The 25,062-nt window shown below is 35.7% G+C and overlaps 1 pseudogene; it reads left to right on the top strand.

The window, feature by feature from the left end:
• The first annotated feature begins 21,503 nt into the window (after nt 1–21,503).
• LOC119230544 (RAF proto-oncogene serine/threonine-protein kinase-like) lies at nt 21,504–23,170 on the top strand (annotated as a pseudogene).
• The last annotated feature ends 1,892 nt before the right edge of the window (nt 23,171–25,062 follow it).

The following is a 25,062-nucleotide window of genomic DNA, read 5'->3' on the forward strand; positions in this document are numbered from 1 at the left end:
ATATATAAAAGTATTTTTTTTTTTATTTTCCCATGAACCTAATGAGTTGATTAGGAACAAAAGACTAATTACTTGACTAATTTTCAGCCAGAAGTTCTATATTCTTTTTAACATCAAGTGAAAAAGAGAAATTATAAAATATTTATTAGCCTTGTTATCTCAGAAAGGATATCAATAGGTTATTTTTCATTGACATTGAAGATATACTTTTCTCATTAACTTAAAACGTGGCTTGGAGTTTAAAAATGACAGCCCTTTGTCAGTGATGTTCAGACAATGATCTCTCCCAGAGTAATATACGTGCGAGGGGAGAATAGAAAGTAGATTGTACATTTGATTGTATAGTGAATACACTGGTTGTTAAAATACATTATTTAATTTTTACACATTTTCAAATATTGCAACTTTCCTCCTGCTACTGATATCTCTTGCCATATCATTTTGGTTGAAAAGATACTTGCTATGATTTCAATCTTCTTACACTTAGTAAGACTTCCTGACTTACTGAAGAAACATTTCCTAGGGCCTCCCCTGGTGGCGCAGTGGTTGAGCACTGGGCTGCGAAGCTGCCCGCTGCCTCTGCAGCGCCAGTCCATCCCAAGCTTTGGGGCGAGGGTCCCGCATGGCCTGCAGACCTCTCCTCTTGTGCCTGCTGCTCCCCTCAGCAGTGTATTTCGTCACCCTGCCTGTTCTGCTCCCCACTCTGGCTCTGGTGAATTCTCTCACCCTCCCGTGCTTCTGACTATACCCAGAGCTTGTATAAATAAATAAATCTTTAAAAAAAAAAAAAAATTCCTAATATCTATTTACCCTTCCTCAGTCTTTCCTCACTGGCAAATATTGTACTTTTTTAAGGACCCAGTTCATTTTCAAGTTAAATGGAAATTATCTTGTAAAAGTCTACCTGTCTTTTGTACTTCCTTTATCCTGGATCTTTCTACTCTTCATCACTGTGATGGCTCCTGCTCCTACAACATCTGTCACAACATGGTCACTATTTTATACCAGTGCTATTCATTATGTGAAGCCTGCTTGATAAAAGAAATAAAACTGCTTAAAGGGGAGATTTATCGAACACTAGTGAGATGAAGTAAGGATTCTGAGAACTCTTGGGAATAGTCAATATTCTCTAACTACTTAGCTCATTGTTTAGAAATGTAGAAGACATATCAACTAGCCTTCTCAACAACTATTCCTCCTGATTCAGTCATGCTTTTTAAGTATTAAACCCCATTTTTCAAGGTCAGCATTGATCATGAATTAAGATGCTTGGAAATTTTATTTTACATGTGGATAAGCCATAATTTAAACAAAGGGTTTGAAAGAATATTCACTTATAATTTAAAAGGAAACATGATAATTTGAGAGTAGAGAAATCATGTATAATAGGGGAATTTTAGATTCCTTTTAAAAATGATTTATAATATGTTTACTTATAAATTTCCTTCATAACAGTAAATGAGGTATGCTTGTAAGGCAGAGGAAAAAATCTTTTATTTCATTTTATAATTAAAATATGTTGAGAGAGTTGTTTCTTTGAAAACAGTATTTCTATAATAGCAAATATAAATGAAATTCCAGAAATAATATACACTATATACATACACATTATTGAGCAAAATAAATATAGATGTTTAAACATATTCTATGCTTACCTAAACTGCATTATCTTAATGTATTAACAACTACTTTATCTTTGTAATCATGGAACTAATATGTTTCTATTTAAGTAATTTCCCAAATAATTTCAATTTACCTTAAAATTTATTCTATAAAAAGTACAAAACTTAAAAATAAAAATAAATGATAATATAAATACAGAAAGAACATCATAATATTGGATCACTTCTTAAAAATATAGATTTTTAAAATTCTAGTTTTTATAGAAACACACCAGAGTTTTATGTTGAAGTGACAATTGCTTATGTAGCATAGTTTCAGAAATATGTCAATGATATGATGTCAAGTGGTATACTCCCCAAACAAATAATATTTTTATACAAAAGAATACAAGAGCATATAAGTTTTATTTATACCAAGAGTTTTTGGAGTTAAGCAAAATTATTTCCATTAACTATGTAGTCTACAAGTGTTTCATCATTGCATTTTTCATTTTCTCCACTAAGAGATTTTATTTACTTGTATTACATTTTAGCAGACATTTAAGACAATGACTATTTGAGTCTTCTTAAAATGGATATTTTTGCTGTCTTGCATGACAGGTATTTTAATTAATAATATCATGTATACTTCTTATCTAGTAAACACAACTTTCACCTGAAAAGTTATTTGAAGGAAGATCTTAAAAAGAATAAAACTGAAAGAATATAACATATGGACAGGTGAAATGCTCTGACAGCAGATGAGAGTTTTTAATTATTTTAATGTACTTTCAGTAGTTATATATTACAACTATTATTGGTCTCTTCGTGATTGAGGCACAGGACTCATGTTTGCTTCCTACAGGCAAGTTGTGAATTAGAGCTCTCCTTTAGCCCATTTCTCCAGGAATTTTAATCTCAAAATCCTATGTTAATCCCCATGCTTCAAAGCAATGCTATTTCAAACACCCAATGAATGGAGACATCTACCATCAGCTACATAAATGAAAGTAGAAACTTCACAGGAGAAACATAAAATAGCAGCATATGAAAGTTGACTCATTCAAGTATGGCTTTCCTCACCAGTAGTAAGTATATGTTTCAGCTCAGTGATGCGCAGCATTGTTTCATTCCTACGCGTTTTCACCTTGAAACATACTCATGTGAGTATCTCCAAAGTATCTAAAAAAAATCACTGTATTTTTTTTTTACAGTGCAGTAAAAGAAGGAAACAGTTCCCTAAACAAGGGAAGAGAGACAGTATCTCAAATCAATGAAAGAAGTCTAATGCTTTTCTTGTAAGTCTTTTATTCAGTAGAAAGTTTCCAGTTAACAGCTGCTCACCAAATATTTGTCTCTGGAAATATTAATACTCAGAAGTTTTTATCTCTTTCCTTTTGTTTTTACATTACACACAAGTAGACACACACACACCAACATTGGTCAATTGCATATCCTGCCAAGTCCAAATACAAGATTACGGCAGTAATTCAAGTATTGAAAAAGAGAAGTAAGATGAAGATATATAAACAGAACAACTAAAATTGTCCATTGAAGATGAAATATCTTAAAGCCAGCAATTGTACTCCTGGGCATTTTTCAGAGAGAAATGAAGAATGATGTTCAAGCAAAAATCTACACAAATGTTTATAGAAGCTTTGTGCATAATAGTTAAAATCTGGAAATAGCCCTGATTACATTTGTCTCAATTTTAAAGAAGATATCTGTGACACCCCCAGCATCATGAACATCATAGTCTTAATTGAAGTATTATTTAGATTGAGTCAGCAATAGATACTTTTGAATGGTTGTTTATATTTACATATGAAATCACAAATAATTTCCATGTTTTGATTAGAACTTCATGCATTTCCCATTTTGTCTCTGCTATCTGAAATGTGATGATCTGCCTCAAGAACATGGTAAAAACACGTTCTATGAAGCCAATATTACACTAATACCAAAACCGAATAAGGACAACACAAAAAAGGAAAACTATAGGCCAATCTCCCTAATGAACACTGATGCAAAAATCCTCAATAAAATTTTAGCTATCAGAATCCAACAATGTATCCATAAGATAATTCACCACGACCAAGTTGGATTCATTCCAGGGGCACAAGGATGGTTTAACATCCGAAAATCAATCAACGTTATCCAACACATCAACAAAAAGAAATATAAAAACCATATGATAATATCAATAGATGCTGAGAAAGCTTTCGACAAAGTGCAACACCCATTCATGATAAAAGCCCTTGAAATTCTTGGGATACAAGGAACATACCTCAACATCATAAAGGCCATCTATGACAAGCCAACAGCCAGTATCATTCTCAATGGTGAAAAGCTGAAAGCAATTCCATTAAGATCTGGAACAAGACAAGGATGTCCACTCTCACCACTGCTTTTCAATATAATACTGGAAGTCCTAGCCAGAGCAATAAGACAAGAGAAAGACATCCAAGGAATCCAAATAGGAAAAGAAGAAGTCAAACTATCACTATTTGCAGATGATATGATAATATACATAGAGAACCCCAAAATCTCCACAGAAAAACTAATTCAACTCATCAGTCAGTTCAGTAAAGTGGCAGGATACAAAATCAACACGCAAAAGTCAGTAGCCTTCCTATACACAAACAATAAATCTGAAGAAGAAGAAATCAAAAAAACCACCCCTTTTATTATTGAAACAAAAAAAATCAAATATTTGGGAATAAATCTAACAAAAGAGGTAAAGGACCTATACAAAGAAAACTATAAAACACTGTTAAAAGAAATAGAAGAAGACACAAAGAAATGGAAAGACATCCCCTGCTCATGGATTGGAAGAATAAACATTATTAAAATGGCCATCCTACCAAAAGCGATATACAGATTCAATGCTATTCCAATCAAAATCTCAATGGCATTTTTCAAAGAAATAGAACAATTATTGATGAAATTCATATGGAATCACCAAAAACCCCGAATAGCCAAAGCTCTACTGAAAAAAAAAGAAGGAAATGGAGGCATCAAACTCCCAGACTTCAAACTATACTACAAAGCCATAATCATCAAAACTGCATGGTATTGGAACAAGAACAGACATACAGACCAATGGAATCGAATAGAAAATCCAGAAATAAACCCACAGATTTATGGTCAACTAATCTTTGACAAAGGAGCAAAGACTATGCATTGGAGCAAAGAAAGTTTGTTCAATAAATGGTGCTGGGAAAACTGGGTCGCTACATGCAAAAGAATGAAGCTTGACCACTACCTCACACCGTACACAAAAATCAACTCAAAATGGATTAAAGAACTAGACATAAGACCTGAAACCATAAAATACATAGAAGGAAATATAGGCGAAACACTATGGGATTTGCACATCAAAGACATCTTTACAGACACATCACCCAAAGCAGTGATAGTGAAGAGAAAGATAAACAGCTGGGACTACATCAAATTAAAGAGCTTCTGCACAGCAAAAGAGACAATAACAAAAACAAAGAGAAACCCCACCAACTGGGAGAACATTTTTGCACCCAACACTAATGATAAAGGACTGATCACAAAAATCTGCAAAGAGCTGATGAGACTTAGCAACAACAAAGAAAATAATCCAGTCAAAAAATGGGCAGAAGAGCTAAAAAGAAACTTCTCTGAAGAGGAAATGCAAATGGCCAACAGACATATGAAAAAATGTTCAACATCACTTGCAATCAGGGAAATGCAAATCAAAACTACCATGAGATACCATCTCACACCAGTGAGAATGGCACATCTTAAAAAAACTAGCAACAACAAATGTTGGCGAGGATGTGGAGAAAAAGGAACTCTTGTGCACTGTTGGTGGGAGTGCAAACTGGTCCAACCACTATGGAGAGCTGTGTGGAGATTTCTGGACCTACTAAACATAGAGCTTCCATACGATCCAGCAATTCCACTCCTAGGTATTTACCCAAAGGACACAGAAACATCAATTCCAAAGAGCACCTGCACCCCTATGTTTATAGCAGCACTGTTTACAATAGCTAAGCTTTGGAAACAACCCAAATGCCCAAAAGTAGATGACTGGATCAAGAAGATGTGGTACATATATACCATGGAATATTACTCAGCATTCAAAAAAGATAAACACATGCAATTTGCAGCAACATGGATGGCGCTGGAAGGGATCATGCTCAGCGAAATAAGCCAAAAAGAAAAAGAAAAATACCGGATGGTCTCACTCATAGCAAGAATCTAGAAAACTTAAATAAGGGACCAGGAAAATGAATATAAGAAAGTGAAAATCAAAATCAACAAAAAACTATGAACCAGAGACACTTTTTGGGGGTGGGGGGCGGGAGGGGAAGGATTGGGGTCAGAATGGGGCGTTTGCAATTGTATGGGGGAATATAAAAATAAAATTTAAGATTAAAAAAAAAAAAAAAAGAACATGGTAAACTTTCACTTATTTAGCACCAAGCTCCAAATCGAATTTCTTCCTTTTAGAATGTTTCCTTTCCTTTTGTGTATCTACATCAATGTTTTCTTTTGTGCTATCTACATCAATATAGTTTTGTCTTCCCTCCATTTTGTCTTTAATATTTCTTATATATGTTGCAAGTGAAACATAAACTAATGCCTATTAGATATGTTTATGTGTAAGTTAGGTATTCAGTAACTACATAGTTCACTATTCAAATTGGAGCACTTTTAAAAGTAAAATGTGATGCCCTTAGTGATAATGGCAGGCTAACTGATATAAATCAAGATGATACCTTTAGATACAGGATAAAACTCAAAATGACTACTGAAGAATAATCATGCAGAGTCTTGAGGCCATATATTATACTTATTTATGAGAAGATTAGTATTTACTTTTCATGTAACCAATGTATAATAATGTTCATGAACACACAAATAAATCCAGAAATGGTTCAATGTGCATATGCTGTGGCCAGTGATCTCTGTGACTCACTTAAAAACAATTAGTGAATTTTGAGCTTCTGTCTCTCAGTAATTTATTTTATAATGCTGGGGTGGGACTCTTCACACCACATTTTGGTTCTGCCATCTTACTCCACTTTAGGTTCTGCCAACAATGGATACTTGAGAGAGACTGAGAAACTGAAGGCAAGGAGAATGTTTTGCTTTCTTCTTGTTTCCTGTTCCTTTACTAATCTTGCTTTTTTACCCTAGCAGCAGCAATTACTTCCAATATTAGTATCTGGTTTGAAGCTTTCTACAAAAGTCAAAATCACTGTATCATTGTCCCACTTCAAAACCACTGGAGTCTTAGGATTTCAGAGGTCTGAATTTTAGTTCTGCAGGAACTTTTATTTAAGCTCTTAAATGTAATCACCAAAACCAATCCTTTTGTAACATCGGCCATATGGATGGCAGGTGTTTCACACAGTTGCTATCACTACGGTACCAAAGTATTCTTTGTGCCTTTCAAATTACTATTTAATACTGTCAAACCTAATTAAGACTTATTTACATTAAATACTCTTGTTAAATAGATGAATTGTATAGACACTTCTATGGGAGCAATGCTACATATTCTACAGAATATTGGTTTTTCTACCTATGGATTTGTGTTCTTAAGCTGTTCATTACTAATTAGCTATCAGCCACAATAGCATAAAATCAATAGTTAGCCATCAGCAGGAACTGTGATACTGGTACTGCTTATGATCCCATTTCACCTTCTGTAGCTTCTTATTTGAAGACTTCAATAGAAAATATTTATATAATCACCACTAATTTTTCATGACTGAAAAATTTCAGCTTTTTACCTTGATTGATCTGGTAGCTTTTTCAAAACCACTCCCATTACATATGGCCTCTTTGTGGGGAGTTTTCTAGTAGGAAGTTAGCCTTTTCTCCAATATTTATCTTCTTAATATTCAGTATTTATTATCTTTGTATTTTTACTCATCATGTATAATATAACAATTTTAATAGTGATTCAATATAAAAAATATGCAGGACTGCATGATATTAACTGCTCTGATAAATTTCCAGACACCTTCCTATTTTAATTGGTATAGTACATTATTTTGTCATCTCTTTTAATTAACAGATCACAAATATCACAATAGTCATGTTCATATAAATTTTCACAAAGACCACTTATCTGCTAAAAAATATACTCTTGGTATGTATCTAGTTAGGTGCCATATTCTAGCTCTAGGCATTTAATTTGGTTTCATATTTTGGCCACCTAACACCACAATGAATATATCTGCATCTATTTTAATATCCGTTTTTTTCTTTGGAACATATCCTCACTGAAAATATATAAATTTATTCATGTTGAGTCTGGAAGAATGAAATCCTGTTCCTTTAATATAGCCTGACATAATTTACTATACTTGTGGTTAACCTCTAGGTTCCACAACACATCAATGCACAAGTTAAAACATGACAGTCATTTCTCATGAAGCCAAGGATTTTGGTTCAAAGTTTGGAGTTAGGAGGGCCTCCCCTGGTGGCACAGCGGTTGAGCGGTGGGCTGCGAGGCTGCCTGCAGCCTCTGCAGCGCCGGTTCGTTCCCCAGCCGCCGGCACGGGTCCCACAAGGAAAAAAAAAAAAAGGTTGGAGTTGGGAAATTGTAGCTATATTTTTCATGTAAAGTTTGTTAGTATAGAACTTTTTTAGGGATTTGTAAGTGTGAAAGGCAGGGGATAATTCAATAGTAGTTAATAGGTGGTTTCATACTTTAAATTTATAATTCAGACATAGACACGATAGTTCAATGAGACAGGGTAAATTATTAACAGAGCAGTTCCTTATAGCCTGACATCCTCTGAGCACATGGTGGTTTGTTCTCCTTCACTCCCATTGAAGTTTGGTGTGGTATTTCTCTTGCTTTCACAGTGAGGTGTAAACAGATTAATAAGTTTAAATAATTGGTCAGAACAGAAAGAGATGAGGATGTGCCTCACATGTGAAAAGAAATTACTAGGACAAACAAGAAGACACAGGGAAGAAAAATTCTGAAGGAAACAGTAACAAACAATATTAAGTCCTGGTGAAAGAATAACAAAAGGTCAGAAGAAAAAGTTAGGCTCTTGTGTACTAATAAAATTGAAACTGTTGGTCATCTGTAAAGAGGATTTTCAGTAGTGTGATGTGAATAAGAACAGATCAGAGTGAATAGAAGTTGAGAACATGATCACAGAGCAGTGGGGCTGCTTTTTTCAGAAGGGTATTTATAAAGAATATGAATGAAAAAAGGAATAATTGCAAGGAGGAGTAAGATCAATGGATGATTTAGATTTTAGGGTTTGTTTTTTATATTCCGAGTAAGATGAGCTCTGGATCTTTAAATGTTGTTAAGAAAACAATGTATAGGTGATACTTTTCACATTTGCAAAGATTTTTCCGGGACATCATATATAAGAAAATCACACGATTAACTGTAGAATTGGCAGGAAATGTGAAAACATAATCTTCAATAGAAACTGGATAGATACCAGAGGGTGAGAAAATGGTTTTGTCTGAATAAATTTTTGAATGAAACTATAGTCTTAAGTCATGAATATAGACAGCCAGGACCCTAATGAGGGTGGATCATACTGCCAAAGGAATGTGCAGAGTAATAAGAAAACAAGGAAGACAAAAGAAAAGGAAAGGGAAAAATCAAGGGGCCTTCAAAAATACCTGAGAGTCAAGTGTTAGAATTTGTTTATGAAATGGACATATTCTTCTTAGTTGTCAGTATCTATGTTCTGTATATGTATACCTCTATCTATATCAATATATGTATTTTTATCTATCTTCCAAATGTCTATGTTCTAAAACCTATGAATATAAGGAAACAGGAAAGTGTCTTTATCTTTATGAACCACTTCTTGATAAACAGATTTAAATTATAACATCTTTGAAGTATTTTTTCATTGTATGCTGTTTTTTAAATTTGGAGTTACTGCTTTTCTCAAATATGGATTTTTACTATCCCAAATGTACACCCACTAGGATTAATAAACAAAGCATTGCATGAAAATATATCTTTAATGTTTAGGGGGAACAGAAAACTAAATGCAGCCAATAATAATTTCATATTGAGGCATTTATTCCCCCAAAAGTTTAGAGAAATATACCTGCTTGGTTGTGATATATAATAAAAATGAAAATAATTCTGTCTTATAATTTTACAAACTAATTTTATGAACCTTTTGAAGATTTCAAAATTAGATTATTGTTCAATTAATATTTTCTATCATAATTTCTTGTGTTGGTCATTACTATTACCCCAACATATAACAAAACAAAACAAAATCCTTGGGAATGAGGCAAAGGTATCTTCATATTTAACAAGCACACCAGAAAATCATTGTCTTAACCTCTGAAATGTTTCTAATCATCCCCACTGCCTTATTGTTCAAACTTTGAATAAGCACAAGGGTTGGAACTGAAATTTGCTCCTAACAAACTGAATACCCTAATGTGGTAAAATGTCCTTCCAAAATTAGGTTATAAATCATTGTCAATTTCTTAATTATTTGGATTCACTTTCTCTCTCTTGTGTTTTCCCACTTGCTCAATTTGATGAAGCTGGACACCATGTTTCAGGCTAACTTACAGAGGGACCCCTTTTACTAGGAATTAAGAACAGTCTCAGGTATATAGCTATCAAGGAACTGAAGGCCCCAATCACTACCAACTGAGCTTAAGTGACCCCTGGATTACATCAATATCAAATATTGATATAACTACATATTGAATGACTTTGTGGTCTGTGAGAGTCCTGAGTGGAAAACCAAGCTATGTCACATGCAGAATCTTGCTCCACAGATATTAAAAATTAATGTGCTATAAAATTCTGATTTTTGGACAAGTTGCTATGAAAGAAAAAAATGAATAATCTAGATCTAGAAACATAAATAAGATTTTTTTTTTAAAGAGCAAAATCAATGATAAAGATGGCAAAGCTGGGCCTCCCCGGTGGTGCAGCAGTTGAGCGCTGGGCTGTGAAGTGGCCCACAGCCTCTGCAGGGCTGGTTCGATCCCAGGTCACCAGTGAGGGTCCCACATGGCACACAGACCTCTCCTGCCGCGCCCACTGCTCCCCTCAGCAGTGTGTTTCGTTGGTCTGCCTGTTCTGTTCCCTGCTCCAGCTCTGGTGAATTCGCTTACCCTCCTGCGCTTCTGACTGTACCCAGTGCTTGTATAAATAAATAAATAAATAAATAAATCTTAAAAAAAAATAAAGATGGCAATGGCAAAGCTTTCCTTTTAAAACTTTAAATGCTACTACTACATTTTGAATGTTCTAACATTTTATACACACAGATATGAATGAAAAAAAATAATGTGGGAATCACTGATCCAACCAAGTGATTTCAGACATGGTGTCCCAAATAAATAGATTCTTTTCCCCTCTCATATAACTTTCTAAAGATAAGCTCTATTGTCTAGAGCTTAAGCTCAGTTTAGTCAAAAACAATCTTATACAATAGAATCTAGATGCCATCTACCTTGATCTTTTGCCATTATCTGCAGTGCTCACTTACTAAACGTGGCTTAAACTGACTTGCCAGCATTACATCTACATTTTTCCTGTTGAAAGTGGGTAGAGATAGAATGAGGAGTTTTCCTTTAAAGTTATGGCGTTGAAATATGTATGTTTTTTTCTATTCATATACTCCTAGACAAAATTTGTCACATGACTCTAAGTTTCAAAGGAGCCTGGGAAAGGCAGTTTCTAGCAGGTCAGCCAAATATCCAGTGAAACTCCGAGGGAAAAAAAAAAAAACACATTAATTTTGAAAGGCAAGAGCAATATCCACTGCAGAAAATCAATTCTGCATCAAAAAATGGTATATTCTTAAGAAAGAATAACAGCAATTCCAGCAGACAAAACACATAAGAAAAAATGAAATATGACATAAGCTGATATTTTCAAGAGGTAGAAAATAATATGTTATGGTTTCGCTATATGGTTTTTAGAGGGATTTGAATGAGGTTATTGAAAATGGTGATTCCAGAAAGGTATCTTGGCAGAGGCTTTGAAAGTCTAATAAAGACTTTTTTTGTTTGTTTTCTTAAGCAGAGTGCAAATATTGAGTCATTTTGGGCAAAAGATGCAAGGAATGAATTTTTTTTTTGGTAAAAGGCATCTCTGGAAACAGAGATTAGGTAGGTGGATATGAAGATAGTTACAGACTATATTATCTGTAGTTAAATTTTAAGGCATGTTGGAATAGAGACATGGAAGTGAGAAGAAGAGATGATATATTAAGGTATATACTTGGAATAGATAGACTAAAATGGGATGGGATTAGATAGAAAAGAGAACGAATATACAACAATAGCCTACCCTAGTTTAGCCTAGCATACAAACTGTTAATGAGCTAAATGTAGGGAATGAGCCACAGAGATAATTTGACTGTGACTCCAAAGTTCCCAGACTAATATTCTCCCTGAAGAGGAGCAATTCTGGGAGAGGGGGAGGGGTATGGTTAACACCGAAATAGAAACGATTTTTTTTTTTGGAAGAGACACTGCGTTCTGCTTTGCATATGTAGATTCTCAAGTACATATGGGATGATGTGATAGAAATTTGTGACTAAAATCATAAATTATATTTTAATTTGCCCATGTTTATTGCCTTGGCTTTATTTTAGAGCACAAAGCTTTCATTGTGCTGAGTTGATTGATCTAGTAGTCTGTCACCAGGCCAGTATTTCCCGAACCTATTACCCAGTTAATGCTTTTCACTAGATCTTTTTCTCTCCATCAGCATGTGTTGAGCAATGAAGCACAAAAATTGCATATGGTGCCTTAATTTTAATACACAAATATATGCTGCTTTACTATTGTATTTATTTGCTTTTTTTCCCCTGAAACCTTTTATTGATTGAATTTTTTGGCTTTGAGAAGACTGAGATAAACCAGTTTTTACCTAGAATATTGATTTTCCATTACTTTCTCTTGAAAAATAAGAATGATATGCCTAACTAGACAGAAATTAAATTTCCTGCATGATTCTGAATAATATTACTAGGATTTATTTTCTTTAAGTAATATCTTAAATGTTGGTAAAGAGAAAAAAAGAAAAAAAAATGAAAGTATATATTGTAATAATGAGTTTTCTAAGAAATTATTTCAGATTTGAGACTTCTTCATTTATTTCATCAAGGAACTAATATACAGTCCTGTTAGACAAGGTCTTTAAACCAATTACATAAGGTTAATTGTATAAATTAGCATGCTTAATATGATACTAGCCTCACTAAGTGGGTGAATAATGTGTGTTATCTAACTGAATACATTAAATTTGTCTCTGTTCACCTACTAATAAAAGCAATAACCTTATAAGCTTTAAATGAAATAACAGTTATTTATAAATATTTAGACTTTTATAGAATAAGAACACACAAAAATCATCGCATTTACTTTTTATTTCTAATTATGCACCCTATAATGGTATTGCCATGAGTCACAATATATTTTAGAAATAAAATACTATCCAATGATTAAATAGAGATTCAGTAAGAAAGTTGAAGGATGGCAAATTATATTTAGAATTATCTTCATATTTCATGTTCTTAACAATTACTTGCTCAAATTTTGCAAACTTAAGACAACTGTACTTGAAATCTGACCAATGCAATAAAGGACATTCAAGATATTTCTCACTTGGCCTCCAAATTGTTTCTACTCCATAACCAATGTGGTCTAGTGATAGTTATTTCTCATTGCTTGAAAGTGTCATGTTCCCATATGACAGTGAATGTGCTGATTTTATTTCACTATTATTATATTGCTCTTCTCTCTATTATGAGTTCTTATTTGTCCTTCTTTCCCATTTCCTCATCTTACGTTTTTCTTCCTTTTTCTATTTCCTCATTCATGCTCTTCCTCTTTCTCCCCCCCTCCCTCCACCCCGCCCCATCCTTCCTTCTTTCCTTCTTCAATTTTTAATAAGGTTGGATTGGCCTACAACACTGTGTATAATTGTGAGAATAGGTTCATACCAACTCAGACACATGTCACCACACTATACCCCCCATCAAAGCACCCAGAGTCCTTTAACCTAGTTCATTGGGCTCCCTCCTTTGTTCCTACCCAACTTATAACATGAAATAAAATAATATTTAGGGACAAACTCAATGAAGAAGGTGAAAGATTTGTACACATTACACTATAAAACACTTATAATGAAATCAAAGAGAACTAAAAAAAATGAAGACATTTTGTGTAAATGAATTGGAAAATCTAATATGCTAAAATGGTGATACTATGCAAGTAGTTCTTGGATTTATGCAATATTTATCAAAACTCAAAAGCATTTTAGCAGCAGAAAAAAATCCTAAAATTCATGAAGCAACATAAAGACCACAAAAAGCCAAAGCAATTTTAAGAAAGACAAAGTTAATGACCTACACTTCCTAGTTTCACTTAATAAAAGCAGATGTACTGGCCAAATGACAGACATTTGCATCAATGGACAGAGTAGAGAAATCAACCCACCTATGATATTAAGTCAACTGAACTTTAACAACAGTGCTACAATATACAATGGGGAAACAGTACCTTTAATTAATGGTATAAAGTAAACTTGATATCGCATGAAATAGAATGAAGTTGGACTCTTATGCCACATACCCAAACAACTCAAAATTTATTTAAGACAACAAAATACCTGACGTTATAAAATTCTTAGAACAAAACACTGGAGAAAATCTTCCTGACATTTGTCTTGGCAATGATTTTATGACTATCACACCCAAAACACAGGCAAGAAAAGAAAGCTTAAAGAAATAGGATTACATCAGAATAAAGGCTCCAGAACAGGAAAGGAAACAACAGAATTAAACAAATAAAACAACAGAATAAAAATAATAAAAATCTATGGAACAAGACAAAATATTTGCAATCCATGTATCTAATAAGGTGTCAGCATTCAAACTGCATACATAAATCTTATAACAATACCAAAAAAATCCAAATAGCCCAATAAAAAAACAGACAAAGGACTTGAATAGTTATTTCTTCAAAGAACATACAAATGGGTAACAGGTATATGAAAAGATGCTCATTATCACTAATCATGAGGAAAATGAATGTTAAAACCAAAATGTGCTATCACTACACATACATAAGGATGACTATTAAAAATACAAGATGGTAATTGCTGTTAAAGATGTGGAAAAATTGGAATCATTGTATACTGTTTGTGGGCATGCAATATTGTTGTTAAGCTTCTGAAGAAAACTGTATGAAAAAAAGAATGAAACCTGAATAAATAATTTAGAGGTAAATAATAATTTAGCTATTTTTTTATTTTTAAAGATTTATTTATTTATGCATACAAGAGCTGGAATACAGGCCAGAGATGTGGGGGGTGAGAGGACTCACCACAAACAAATTGGGGAACAGAACAGACAGACCAACTGAAATACACTGCTGAGGGGAGCAGAGGGCAGACAGGAGAGGTCTGCTTCACCATGTGGTCTCTCCCTGGCCTGGGATCGAACTCATGCTGCAGAGGCTGCAGACCACTTCATAGTGAGGTGCTCAACCCCTTGCATCACCAGGGAGGCCAATTTAGCTAAAATTTAATTAATACCCTTTATTTTATTTATTTTTTTAAGATTTATTTATTCATACATATGAGCTGGGGTACAGGCCAGAGATGCAGGGGGTGAGAGAATCCACCAGAGACAGAGTGGGGAACAGAACAGGCAGATTGTCCAAAATACACTGCTGAGGGGAGCAGCAGGCAAGTCAGGAGAGGTCTGCTGCGCCATGTGGATTTCTCCCTGGCTGACTGGGATGAAACTGCAGGTGCTGTGGATTGCTTCATAGTGCGGTGCTAAACCCTTTGAGTCACCAGGGAGTCCCTAATAACCTTTAATTATATTTAATTGGACTTTTTTTCTAAAATTGTATAGAAATGTATCTTTCAAATCTTATTCAAACCTTTTGAATTTTCTGTTAATCCCAAATAGTACTGTTATTACACGAGCTAGCTCTCTTTTGTTAATAATAATTAACATTGACATTCCTATTTTGGGGAAAACATTTCTCTAATAAAGTAGATTTGAGTAGCTGCTTATGCATTTCCAGGTGAAAAGTGAGTCATCATGACAATCACTTCTCATGCCAGGGCAAATTGGCGCTCTTGACGTTCAATGTACGAACAGAAATCATTCTTCAGGTAGTAAAATGGAGAAGAAAAAAATGTACCTACAGATTCCTCAACTGTATTGTAAGGGAGCCCTGATAGCATAATGTGACATATACTACATCATTATTGAATTTAGTGTATCCCCCCTGCCCCCGGCCCGTTAGATCAGACTTTGAGTATATTTTCTAATCCAATTAAAAACGGAAATACAATTAAAGAATATAGTTAACAAAATAGTCCTCTCTAAGGGAAATATATTTTGTTGTTTGTGAAGCTATGTTATACACCACTTATTAAGCAACAAAATAAAAGTTTCATGGAAATTAGAATATTTTAGAAACAGAGAGCAGAGAAGAAATCAGTTTATTCTATCTTATTTATCTACTGAAAAGTCTACCCTACATCATGCAGTGAAAAGTATTCCTTGAATAAAGAAACCTGTCTTTGCTTTATTAATGTCACTGCTGATATGGAGCTGTCCACAGTAGTCAATGACACTATCGGGTGGATGGTATCACTTATATGTGGAATGCAGAGAGGCAAAATGAAGGGACAGATAAAATAAAACCAACAACAAAAACCCTAGAAATCTGACTATAGAACCAAGGCTATCAGAGGGGGATGAGAATTGGGGAGAGAGCAAAGTAGAGGGAACACAATTGACTCTGGTACAGGATTTTTGTGCTTTGGTGATGGGTGTGGTGTTGTAACATACTAATAAAGGGTATGACCCTGTACCTCTAAATCTTATACAATGTTGTAAACCTATGTTATCTAGTAAAATTAATAATAACATACCATGAAAAGTCAGTAAGTTCACATGTTAAGTGTAATAAGTTTGTGCAATCAGTTATCATTCTTGCAAAATGAAGAAGTCATACAGAACCCCTCTAGTCATTGAAGAAAATTGTTCACTTCAATTCATATTATATCAATAGGGCTCAAATGCATAAAAATATATAGATTGTGATTTTGTTTCAAATCTTAAATGAACCTGTGAGATATCTTTTGCATTATCCTCTGGCCTTGGACTATGGCTATCTGTTTCAGTTTCTTATATATTTACACAGAAAACAAAGAGACAGCCAAGTGTGACAGAGTCAAATATAATTTTTCATATCAGATGTTTCTTAGAAGTATGCAATGTGCAAGCAATCAGCAGTAATACTTTAACATACTTAATCTTAAGTATCAAGCTGCAACCTACTTTTCTCTAATACACTTAAAACCATATGGTTGTTTCTGTTTTTGGTGTCAATTTGGTTGGGTGGGCAATACTTAGGCACAACATAAGACATTTTCATTGATTCTTAAAAGGTCTTTATTCACACTTGAGCTAAAGCAGCTGGTGGAGGGTTAGAGAGCGCTCAAGTCACCAAATCTCTGGATATTGCTTTCTGCTGCACCATCTGTGCCCTGTTAAATATTCTTGATTTTTGCCAAGTTTGGGCCAATTTATATGTTAAATCAGTTACTGAAATCAGGATCCAAGAAGCTTCAGGGAGAAAAAAAAATGGTAATAAACTACACAACTCTTATACATTAATCATTAGTTTGGGAATGGGAAGTTCAAGTACTGCCACTCAAAAGATCATTGTGAGAAATCAGGCTCCCTGGATTTTGGGAAGACCGTGAATGTGAATTATTTTCCAGAAGCATTCACCTTGGAGAAATGCACCCCTTCCTAATCTTTCAACATAGAAAGTGAATTTTCTATGTATGCTACAGAGCAGCTGCAGACTCAATTCTCTTCACAAATGCTTTTTAATCTTCTGTGCACCACAGCCTAGTAAGGTCTAATATAGTAGCTAATTACTTTGGTATCCTAACAATTTTAGTATCTTGTACCTGACAACAGCTTCAAGTAACACATATTATCCATATGTAGCTTCTCACTTTAAGGAGCATAATATTCTAAATTGCCACATGGAACAAAGACACAAATTAAGAAAGCCACTGTCCTATTTTTGAGATATTGATTTTCAACAGTGAACCAAATGCCTTGTTATTTCAAAATTAAAAGGCAGTCTTAGGATATGAAGTCAAGTTACAGTAACATTTTTAGATGTCATTGATAAAACTAAGTACAAAATTTCACAGGTGCTGACAGTCAAGAAAGGAAAAGACTAAGATTTGAGTCTGGGAATATCAGAATAAAGGGGAAAAAGGAAAAAAAAAATGAATGGTTAAGAAATAACAGGAGGAATAAAATGATACCTTTGCTTCAAATATTTAGCAAAGCTATATAACATGAGATAACACAATCTAGTTTGAAATTTATTTAATACAATGATCAATATATTTTCATATTATTAAGACTGTTAGTTATAATTTGCAAATTATCTTTTATGTGCCTAGTACTGTGCTGAATGCATTGATTATCTCATCCAATCCACTCTAACCATACAAGTGAATGCACTCTGAGTATGCATTTAAAACAATATATTTTAATGTCCTATACACAAGAGGTAGGAAAAAATATTTACTGATATAAAATTCATTTCAGATTCACTGCCAACAGTGTCTATTAATCATACAAATGTCTTAATCAGGAGTTCAACAATCATCTCACATTATCTAAGACTGTAATTTCTGACACCCCAGGTTATGAAAGGCAAAGTCTATATTTACTTTTTCTTTATGTTGAAATGAGTAGAAACATATTCTGAAAAGAAATAGCACTAAGTAAATTGCCCACATGTAAACAAAATTCAAAACGATGACCTACTGCCAAAATATTAAAGCAAACTGGCAAAGTATATCCTTAGCTTTATTGAAAGACCTGTCAAGTTTTCAATATAGCTAAACAACAATATTTTCCAGGATTAAAACATTTGTTTTGTTTGCCACCAGTAAAATTAAGAAACATTTGGTCTCCACTGTGAGTTTAGACATATCTGTCATCAAGGTCAAGACTCATATAACATTACCAAAATATTTTTGGAAACAGGGAGGTTGTGCTATATAAAACCTTAACAGGCCAAAGAGATTGAGATTTTAAATTTGTTTTTAAATGTCAGGGAGAGAGACATGTATTTTTTTAGAAAAGGTAAAAGTAACTTCACAAATTCAGTATGATCTAAAAGTCTCTAAGGATCCACTACAATGTTAAAATTGGAAACATATCCTGAACTTATGCAATTCTCTAAACTATAATTCTAAAGTACTACATACAATTAAGAAAAGAAACAATATATTCCACACGTGATTTCATTTAAACACACCACTTCTATAAAAGACAACCATGTACTACAACTACCATATCTTCAAGCAGAAAAACAAGACGTAAATGAGTAACACTTCATCAATAAGATTGAACCATCTTAACGAAGTGGGTGTATCAAAGCTAATGATGGTGTGATGATTATTCCTCATAGTGTATCTTAGTACAGTTTAATATGTTATTAATGAAATATACCCTCAAAATATATAAAATTTTCAGACATTAAAATTTTAGTGTTTGACATTAAACTATTAATGAATAATTAATGACCAATTTCTATTATATTTACTGTTATTAGCTGAATACAAAAGGACTTTCAGTTTTGGGTCGTATGATTACATAGCAGTCACTAAGTTTCATAGGAAGACAATGCCACTAACACTTTATAAATGCAATATGCTTCTGTATATCCATTATAAAAATTCAAAAAACACAAAACATTCCATTTAGCTAGTTATGATTTTCACAATCTAGACATTCAAATCCAGGCAAATAAAGAATACCTATTAGGCTGGTATCACCAGACAGTGTCCTCATTGTGAGCACTGGGGCAGCCCTCTTAGTTGGCCCGATACAGTCAAAGATGGGAAGGAGCTCTTGCCACTCTTCTGGGTCCTGAAGTGGGTCAGAGGGCCTGGTTTTGGGACATTAGCACTGAGGCACCAAAGTTGAATTTAAGGATGCAGAGCCTGCCTGGAGTCAGTCTCTTGGGCTACAGATGCACAGAATGATTGCCTCCTGCTCCCTCACCCTTCATTGGATATGGGGACATCAGCTGGGCCCTCTCAGGTTTAAGTATGGTTAAACTATATCAGTGGAGGGGGCTTAGAAAACCATCAGCAACGGTTTGGATTCAAAGATGAGGTATTTGATGGTCCCAGCTGCGTTTCCCCTACAACAGTTCAGCAGTTTGGCTATCAGCATAGGGTGTGAGATGATGAAAAATTTGCAGAACTTTTCTAAGAAAAACAACACTGTCCATGTTTTCTTGCTGAATAAGCAAAGAACAGTGTTCAATGTGTGAAATGGAATGAGCTTGCATGAATTCTGTGCTGTGTGGTGTTCAGACTTCTCCACAAACACAACGGTTGAAATGCACATTTACTTATTTTTATATATTTATTTTTACATAATTGTTCATTTTTAAACAGTATTTGCTTCTCCCCAACCCCTCAGGTGTAGTCCCCATAGAGTTTCCTTCACCAGTGCACCTGTGCACCATCACCTCAGTCCCCTGAGCTCCTCTGATCCCTCTCACGCCACCCCCCTGCAGGATGTCTCTGATTTATAATTGTCCGTTTTTGCTTTGTTGCATTTTGTACTGTTAGTATTTTTTTACACTGATGTCTTATTTGCTTCCCCTATATTCCTGCCATAAGTGAAACCATCTGATATTTTTCTTTTTCCTTCAGGCTTATTTCACTGAGCATAATTCCTTCTAGTTTCATCCACGTTGCTGTGAATGGCATAAGTTTATCTTTTTTTAAGATTTATTTATTTATGCATACAAGAGCTGGGGTACAGGCCAAAGATACGGGGGGTGAGGGGATTCACCATAGACAGAGCGGGGAACAGAACAGGCAGACTGACTGAAACACACTGCTGAGGGGAGCAGCAGGCAAGGCAGGAGAAGTCTGCTTTGTCATGTGTTCTCCCTGGCCAGCTGGGGATCGAACTCGTGCTGCAGAGGCTGCAGATTGCTTCATAGTGCAGTGCTTAACCACTTGCACCACAAGGGAAGCCGAGTTTATCTTTTTCGATTGTTGAATAATATTCCATTGTGTATATATGCCATATCTTCTTGATCCAGTCATCTATTTTTTGTGCATTTGGGTTGTTTCCAGGTTTTACCTATTGTAAATAGTGCTGCAATAAACATAGGTGTACAGGTGTTCTTTTGAATCAATGTTTTTGTGTCTGTTGGGTAGATTCCTAGTAGTGAAATGGCCGGGTCGTATGGTAGCTCCTTTTTAAGTAATCTGAGGAATCTCCACACAGCTTTTCATAGAGGATGGACCAGTTTGCACTCCCACCAGCAATGTAGGAGATCTCCTTTTTCACTACATCCTCACCAAAATTTGTCGTTGCTTGTTTTTTTGATATGTGCCATTCTAACTGGTGCAAGGTGTATCTCAATGTGGTTTAATTTTCATTTCCCGGGCCTCCCCGGTGGCGCAGCGGTTGAGCGCTGGGTTGCGAAGCTTCCCGCGGCCTCTGCGGCACCGGTTCGATCCCGGCTGCTCCCCGGCCACCGGAGGAGGGTCCCACATGGCGCGCAGACCTCTCCTGCCGCCCGCTGCTCCCCTCAGCAGTGTACTTCGGTCCTTCTGCCTGCTCTGCTCCCTGCTCTGGCTCTGGTGAATTCTCCCACCATCCCGTGCTTCTGACTGTACCCAGTGCATGTATAAACAAAACAAACAAACAAACAAACAAATAAATAAATAAATAAATAAAAAAGCATGCCTCTATTAAAAAAAAATAATAATTTGCATTTCCCTGATGATAAGGGATGTTGAACATTTTTTCATATGCCTGTTGGCCATTTGCATGAAATGCATGTTTTGAATGGAATACTGATGATGCTTTGTTGAATGGAGAACTTCAAACAGATTTCCTGGATCATTTTTCCCTTACAACACGCAACTTAACTGGGGAGACCTTCTTGATGGTTGCCTTTGGTGACACATGTCAGAAATTCCTATAAAATGGTTTACATGTCAGACTTGCAGCTAAAAATTACAGAGCACTGTAGTATGAAAGTACCTACTATGTGTGTGAAGTGGAGTAATATCAAACTCTTGTTTCCAAATTCCATCATTGGGAATAGTGGAGTCCCAGCATTGTGTTCTTTGACAATATGTCAGATGTGAATCTGCTTCCCAGAAGACTGTTAGTTCACAGCACAAAACTTCACACCCCACTTCTGTAGGTACATCACCTCTATCTCCTCTTCTGAACATTCTCTCTCCCAGGAAGAGGACAATGTTCCAACCTATGGTCCTCATGGTCAGCACAACCCAGCCTTTGGACAGAAGTAATATTAAGGATGCACTTAGAAGTCATAGTGAACCAGGGACTCCCCGGTGGCACAGCGGTTGAGCAATGGGTTGCAAAGCTGCCCGTAGCCTCTGCAGCGCCAGTTGGATCCCCGGCTGCTCCCTGGCCACCAGAGGAGGGTCCCACATGGAGCACAGACCTCTCCTGCCGCCCACTGCTCCCCTCAGCAGTGTACTTCAGTCCTTCTGCCTGCTCTGCTCCCCACTCTGGCTCTGGAGAATTCTCTCACGCTCCCGCACTTCTGACTGTACCCAGTGCTTGCATGTATAAATAAATATTAAAAAAAAATGCCATGCTACTATTTAAAAAAAAAAAAAAGTCATAGTGAACCAGCCTCCCATTCAGCCTTGTCCAGCAACTCCAACAACCTAGTTACAACCCAAATGCTCTGTGCCAGCACAGAGAGAATGAGCACCAGGAGTCTGGAACCCAGAAGAAAAACAAAATTAGACTTCATGGGCAGAGAAATTCAGACTATTATGGGGAAACAGAAGCCAGAGAAGTGATGTTCTCCACAAGGATTTTGTCAGGCTCCTTTGGAACTGTTTGACAGCGAAAGTATCATGGAGCATCACCGTAAAGATCATAAAAGTTGTTTACCCCACAACAAGGTAGTTCTAGGACTTCAACAATAAAGTGACTGTCCTGTGAAAAACACATTATGTGAACGTCATGCTTTTTAAAGATTTATTTATTTATTTATTTATATAAACACTGAGTATAGTCAGAAGCACGGGAGGGTGACAGAATTCACCAGAGCCAGAGCGGGGAACAGAACAGGCAGACTGATAAAACACACTGCTGAGGGGAGCAGCAGGTGAGGCAGGAGATGTCTGCGCACCATGTGGGACCCTTGCCTAGCGGCCGGGGATGGAACTGGTGCTGCAGAGGCTGCGGGCAGCTGTGCAGCCCAGCGTTCAAACACTGCGCCACCAGGGGAGGCCCATCATGCTTTTTACTGCATATATGACAAAGGAAAATCTGGTGATTTTGACCTAGTAATATGAGGACAGCAGTCTCTATAAACATCTACACATCCAGGAGATCAAGTTTCAATCGTTCTAGTTGATTGACATCACCTAGAGGACAGGTCAGGGAATGGATTATTTTCATTTCACAGAAGCTATTCACCATGCTGATTTGTCCAGCTCCCTTCCTGCATGCTCTTAAGCCCAGCCTTCTCCAGATGCACCATGGAAATTCATCATCTGGGATCCCAACCATTAGCTAAATGAGAATTTTTAGGTCAAGTAAAAGCACTCAGAGGTGAAATGAAAGCATCAGGCAAACAATCCTGATGTGAGGACACATGGATTTTGAAAATCAGCTCCTATGAAGAAGTAGTACATGAAGAACTTTTCATAAGAGACAGTGGTATGGCACCAAACAGGTAATTTTGTATATAAGTAAACAAACAACTTAGGACTGTCCAGATTTGTCACCTGAATCAGATGGCTTCAGTACTGTGGAACTTGAAATCAGGTATACTTCCATACTGGGAGGTCTTCAGTGCACTGGAGTGGTTTTCAAGAAGAGTTACTTGGCCTGCCCATCCTAGTCACCACACTATCAGGGAGTAGTCTTCCATCATGCTGCATTTAGAATGCATCTTCAATGATTTTTGAAAAACAAAATGCTATTTTTTTTTTATTTTTAAAGATTTATTTATTTAATTATTTATACAAGAACTGGGGTACAGTCCAGATGCGCCAGAGGGTGAGAGAATTCACCAGAGACAGAGAGGTAACAGAACAGGCAGACTGACAAAATACTCTGCTGAGGGGAGCAGCAGGCACGACAGGAGAGGTCTGCCATGCCATTGGGGCCCTTGCCGTCCGGCCGGGATCCAACCAGTGCTGCAGAGGCTGCGGACAGCCTTACAGTGCTGCGCTCAACTGCCTGTGCCACCAGGGGAGGCCCAGGAACAGTTTTTAAGCATACTTAAACGTGCTAAATGGAGTACTGGAAATAAAGATGTAATGTTAAAACATGTCTCAAAAGTCTCTCCTCTAGATTATTTGAAGAAGGGTATTGTAAACATAAACTGAGTTAGGTATACTGGATAGAAGTTTTTCCTAAAAGAAGATGAGTAAAATTAATAAAAGGAAATGTAAATTTAGATGCAAATTGTGGCCATGGCATTTGATCCGAGATACAGGTACAAAAGAAATGAGAGTTAATGTCTGAATAATTTGGGAAGAACTGAGCAAAAAGTTGCAAAAAAGACGTCACAATGAAATAATGACATTATGTTAAAAGCCTGGTAGCAAAATGGAAAAAAAAAATTGTTTTGTGTTTTAAAGATACCTATCTAAGGGCATAAATCAGGGGCCTCCCTGGTGGCGCAGGCGGTTGAACACTGCACTGTGAAGCTGTCAGCAGCCTCTGCAGTGCGGGTTCAATCCTGGCTGGCCAGTGAGAATCCCACATGGCGAAGCAGACATATCCTGTCTTGCCCGCTGCTCCCCTCAGAAGTGTTTTTCATCAGTCTGCCTGTTCTGTTCCCCGTTTCGTCCCTGGTGAATCCTCTCACCCTCTTGCACATCTAGACTGTACCCCAGCACTTGTATAAATAAAAAATTAAAAATTAAAAATATTTTAAAAAAATAAAAAAAAAGTCACATTAGTACCTCTGTCAGTTTTTTCTTCTTTCCTTATTTTCCCCCAAATTTACCTTATGAATTAGGACCAACACCCTCACTCTGTTTATAGAAAACTAATTTTAAAGCACTGAACTCTTCATCATCTCAAGTTGATACAAATAGTAAGAGCAAACAATATTTAATATATCAAGACTTTATTTGTTTTTAATATATCATTACACTGAGAAGCAGTTGCTTTAAAGGAAGGAAAAAACCTGGGTAAATATTGTATTGAAAGGTTCAATAAATATTACTCAAATGAAGTAATACAGCAAAGAAATGACACAGTTTAAGGAGTCACTACCCTAAAGATAAATAGATAAAAATATATAGATCTTAAATAATATGATTTACAGGATTGGAAGTTTATCAACATATATCTAAATAAGTGCTTAGAAGTTAAATCATATATAGATATAG

This window comes from Talpa occidentalis, unplaced genomic scaffold, assembly GCF_014898055.3.
Source record: "Talpa occidentalis isolate TD23 unplaced genomic scaffold, MPIMG_talOcc4v2.1 talOcc4.7, whole genome shotgun sequence".
NCBI lineage: Eukaryota > Metazoa > Chordata > Mammalia > Eulipotyphla > Talpidae > Talpa > Talpa occidentalis.